Genomic DNA, 6000 nt, shown 5'->3' on the forward strand with positions numbered 1-6000 from the left:
GTAGAACTCCATTTTTAGAATTTTTTCTCAGTACATAATTAATTATGTAATTCTATATTATATGTAATCATGATGCCTTCATATGGGATATTGTCTTCTTAATTTCTTTAACGTTAATTTCTTTTAAAGACAATTAAATTGATGATTTGGAATTATGTTCACGATTTGTTTTAATCGCGAAAATTTAATGTCGATAAAATCAATTTTAAAGATAAAGACGAATAGATGTAACACTAAATTAAGAGACTAGATATTTTTATGATATAAGTTTTTTAAGAAACGGGTTTCTTTGGCAACAATGGCACGGTAATACTATCATAAGTATTACCGTGACGATGGTTGCTTATTGTAGGCACTAACCCACCGTACTTTTGACACAATAAATTGTACTATTTTAATATTATAGAACTTGTTTCATTTACGTTACTTACGTACCTTCCCATACTTTTAACATTTATGGTAGAAAGCACTAAGGTTACTGATTCGGTAATCGTAAAGCCCTTATTTCACCATTATGGTCGGTTAGCAAAACCATTTGGTGCTGAAGTTGAGAGCTCTTAAAATAAAAAATACTTATATTTGTTATTAATTATACTATTATAGGTAGGTACTTAATAATTGCTAACCAAATACGAATATTTAAACCGTTTTATACAAGGAATGACCTCCAACGAGGTGGCAAAGTTATATAAATATTTAGATTTTTCTGTCCCCAGGCACCGTTGGTTGGTTTTAATTCATTTAATAAAGGAACCAAAGCGTTTCATGTAAAACGCCCACGTCCATCTCCAAGGACGAAAAGCCTCGTAATGGCTAAAACAAAATGGAAAAAATATTTTTACTGTCCCATTTCGACGATAGGCCGAGAAAAATATTTGCGCGGCCTTAATTTTCGTGAAATTGATTAAATTATCCGTCGCTCTGTCCACGCTCGGGTCCTGCGAAAACGAATCAAAATAAGCCGAAGTGGTGCTTAGGGCTCCCCTTAATTACTCCTTTAAAAAGTGCCCGGGCCCCTCGCGCTTGCGTCGCGTAACGCGATTAATATAATTATTATCAGCTTGTATTGTGTGCTTATCGATTTACCCAAAACTAGCAGGTCCAAAATTTTGAATGATGGTAAGTTTTATAAAATATTTTTGGCACAGCTTGACTGTGCTAAATTATCGTCAAAATATACGCTTTTTACAATATCGGTGATAATTTTAAAAGTTTCTAGCGGCCCGCCCCAGCTTCGCACGGAACGGAACACATATTTTCAGAAAAACAAATATGATTCTTATGGTGAAAGAATTTTTCAAATCGGTCCAGTAGTTTTGGAGTAGGTACCTAGTACCTATTCAATACAAACATACAAAAATAAAAATTTTATATTTCCCTTAAATACTGCCCAATTATAAAATCTGTAAGGACCTACAAGATCATTATCGGTCCATTCCTCACTTGCTCCACGCCATAATTTAATATTGCTATCTAAAAACCATTAACGTCCCACTTTTAATTCCCGAAAACACATTGCTTGCACCGAGGTAAGTTACATTTCCATTTCCTCTTGTAACTGGTGCTCATTTATTTTTCTTGTCCGCTCGAAAGCATAAATTATGGACACCGCGGACCGAGACAGGCGGGGTTATTCTGAAAAACGTTATCCGAAGTTTCGAATGTTGCTATCCTTCTCACGCACAGCGAGATTCCAGCGCGAGCGACGGTGACAGATAGACCCGAAACTACGTAAACGGTGTTTAGGAATAGCCCCGCAGGATCGGGGGCGGCAGGCGTGGGGTGCCGCCCTTCGCTACAATGAGAAATGTTTCGGTCCTTTTGTCCCCTCATGCCCCTTTTGCGAGCGACATCTTCAAGGATACTGTGTTAATCGGACCCTGCGATACTTTTTTCCAAGTACCGCCTCATGAAGTTGACTGGAAACGCTGGATTTTCCACAACACGGTCCTTGTTTGCTTTTGATTGTTGTTAGTCTGAGGAAAGTAGAGAAAAGTATTTTTTTTTGCTGTTTTCTTGTATCGGTATATTTTTATGGTATCAGTGTAATAGTAATTTTATTTTATGTGAGTTTTTGTGTCTCTCAGCTCAGTTAAATCTACTCAGCTAACTCCTAATGCAGCATCTTAACAGGGGCATGCAGTGCCATTTTTTTTATCCAGACACAGCCTAGGAACTAGACCCTGGAGAGGAGTAAGTAGAAATAAATAAACCATTTTTCACGGGCGTAGGTAGTTGTAGAAGTTCGCACTGGGCGCAGTTATAAGAAATTACTGCCTACAGTAGGCTAAAAAAAAATCAAAGCTACCAAAGACCAATTCCTAACTCTTCATGTAAATGTGTTAAATTGAAATGTCACGTAAGTAAAATGCGGAACCCAAAATCTTGCCCCAAAATCAGGGTTGGTTAAAGTCCAGCTCGACTGATTTAGCACGAAACGTTATGGCTCACTATTCCGAGGTAGAATGTGCGCAAGCAGCGATGGGGGCTACTGTAGGGTGCAATAGATCGCGAACCCTTTATAGCTAAGGTTCCCAACATGTAGGATTAAGATACGAGAACCTGTGTATTGTTCACGGATTTGCCAACATAACATAGCGTCAGAAATATCACAAGCATAGATATTACAGGGTCTACTTATAAGATAGATAAATTGAAATAAATATCGAGCTATAAATAAAGCTAAACTATATTATTATTTAATTATAATGTTAAATATCTAATTAGATATTAATGTAACACCAAAAGCACGACTCCTAAAATCGACTCACGTCAACCACTCGTCAACTATATTCCTCCAACACGCTTTTTTCTGTAACATCTTCCCACCAAACTATTTTTATTTCATTTCTAAATCTTTTCTTCTAGCCTGGATCCCATTTGTTTATAGAACGGTCTTCCTGAAAATATGGTTCATTGGTTGAATGGTGCCTGCAAGTTGAACTTCAAAATTGTGAACGCAAACACTTCATCCCTAGTTATGTGTACCTTCCTAATACTTTTTTTTAATTTTCAACCGACTTCAAAAAAAGGAGGAGGTTCTCAATTCGACCCGTATGTTTTTTTTTTCTATGTTTGTTACGCGATACCTCCGCCAATTATGAACCGATTTGAACAAATCTTTTTTCGGCGTATAGGTAATAGGTAAAACAACCCCCAAGGGTGGAAAATTGGGGATGAACTTTTTTATACGCAATATCTCCGCCCATTATAAACCAATTTGAACTATTATTTTTTTGTTGAATAGGTATTATCAAAAGGGTGGTTTCATGCGAATTTGAAGAAAATATTTCACCCCCAAGGGTGGAAAATTGGGGATGAACTTTTTTATACGCAATATCTCCGCCGATTATGAACCAATTTGAACGATTATTTTTTTGTTGAATAGGTATTATCAAAAGGGTGGTCTCATGCGAATTTGAAGAAAAACTGGTCATGGTAGGTACAACTCCTTAATGCTTAGGAGTTGTAGGATAATTCTTTAAATATTATAAGTACAAATAGACCAACAGTTGTATTCTTTCATGTTTTAAGGTGGGCTGACGGTTTAAGGTCTTTTTAGGTTTCCTATATGGTAACCTGTATTTTGTAGGGAATATTATTTTACACTAGACATGAAGAATATGGTCTCAATGTACTGCCTACCTTCAGTGGTAACATCAAGGTAATAAATTAGTTAACTAAAAAGCAAGAAATAATAAAATTTTATAAAAAAAATTAAAACCGACTCCAAAAAACCTACACTAAAAAGTAGAAAAATAATAATTACTAATTACCTACTTATTTATTAGGACGAATTATAAATATTTATGTAGGTATACCATGATTGATACTTCTGGAGTCGGTGCCAAGATTATGAAACATATAAAGTTTGCCTGCAATTTTTAAAATTGTTAACCTGTAAATTTTTTTTATAAAAATTTTTATGTGAGTGCTTTCAAAGATTGGGAACCATAGCATTCTACCACTCCGTTTTTTATCCCTCCTCTAAAATCGCTCTGAGAGTTTGTTTCGCAAGGGAATAACTACTGTTATTTTCTTCGGATTGTAGTTTAGGGTGGCTTCGCGTGAATCATGGCTGCGTTATTGTATATCGCTCGGATATAGGTCGATCTATTTTCTTCTTCTTTCAATTCCGAGTGAATTGTAAAGACGTTTGTAGGGATAGTGCAAATAATTGTATGCATGCGTGTAAATTGTGTTCTGGGAAGGATTGGCGGTTATAAAAACGTTGTATAACATGAATTATTCATGACATGATTGATATGAATTTGTTTGAGATACAAATCTTGTAATGGACTGAGGTATCGTACAAGTGAGGTATCGTTGGCAACAATGACAATAAGAATTTAATAACTAGAGTTTTTTTCTTTATTGACTACCTTGCATTTGAAAAGTTAAAAGTAGCTAAGTGTAAAGAAAGAGATTTTATAATTTTTAATAATTCTATTGTGTAAGCTGTAAAAATGCCCGTGAGGAGTTGACGTCTTTTTCAGACATCCTATAAAGCCTCCATGCGTTTTGTGCAGCCTGGTCTCATTTAGTTATTATGTACCTACTTACGTATTACTTCAATGCCTGTGGTCTATGCGAACGGCTGAAAGCACCCGAAGGAATCAACTTCATTGTAGGGCGGTGAGGTTGCAGTTTTTCAGGCATGTAACATCCTTCCAACTATTGAATACTCGTACTAGCGAACGCCCGAGCGAGCCTTTGTTCATGTGTGGTTTAAACGTTAGTTTCAGTACTAGGTAGTACTTGTTCTGTGGTTTCTTCAAAATTTTGTCACCGTTATTGGTTTATTATGCAGGTTGTATTAAATTGTAAAGAGTATAATATCCATCCAATATCACAAACTTTCGAGTTTTAAATATCTAATTGTTAGCTACTAGTCGTAAGGAGGTAGGTATAAGCGGGGGGAATAAAGCACATAATTACTACACACTAATCCTATGTTGGTAATTAAGTGTCTACTTGATATCTGGCTAATATTTCAAATATTGATAATCTAGAGACACGCCTAAATTTTAGCATTATATTGTACCTACCTACCTACGTTCCACCTAACCTAGTAACAGAACGACATTCGAATACAAAGAGTTCTTTAGAAAAAAAACTTGATAATAATGGGAATAACCATTAAGTAATAAGTACGTCTATAATTGAATATTAATGTATTTCTATCATTGCGTTAGCAACTTGTTTTATTATTGAAAATACTAAGCACGGTAGCAGATGTAGGGAATGTTAATAATTTGACGGGATGCCTCGGAAATTGCCAGGATGGGTGGCATTCGGGACAGATGTTACTCTGGCATTCAGACGTTAAAAGATGACAGCAAAATCGGTGGCGCAGCTTTGTAATTTGGATGATAAGTAGGTACCTAGCTACGTAATTTTATTTTGTAAATTCGTATTTATTTTATTTGGTAATTATTGGTCATTTTCATTACTAATAGTTAGATGTTACATTACTTTACACGCAATAAGATGATGGAGGTTTAAAAGATTAAACTTCGGCTGGATACTTACTTTAACAGGAACTATAGCAATAACCGGTGTTTATTGTATGGAGTTTGACGTGCAACTCTGCTTTAGGCTACTTACATGAGCTTAGATTAAAACAAAAGTGTGTAATTTTTTAACTGACGATAAGAAAGTTTGGTAGGATTTTCATCTGCTTCGATCTCTTCATAATTCTTTAGTTCGTCTATGCTATGTTATCCATTATGAGAGGACCGTTAGAACAACTTATCACATATTTGGTCAGAACTCACGATGTCCACCAATGGGAATATTGGGATCATAATTATCATGATTGTATCACATGGTTTTCGTGTCTTAAAATGGCAACAATTTGTAAAACACAAAAAGGCACCCTACATACAATATTTTCAGCCATTGGCTTTAGCTGTCCACTGCTGAATATAAGCTCTCCATAGAGTGACACAAAGCTTTAGTAAGTACCTAGATACCCGTCTGTCTGTACCTATTTGTTTT

The sequence above is a fragment of the Ostrinia nubilalis genome, chromosome 3 (assembly GCF_963855985.1).
Source record: "Ostrinia nubilalis chromosome 3, ilOstNubi1.1, whole genome shotgun sequence".
In the NCBI taxonomy this organism is placed as follows: Eukaryota; Metazoa; Arthropoda; class Insecta; order Lepidoptera; family Crambidae; genus Ostrinia; species Ostrinia nubilalis.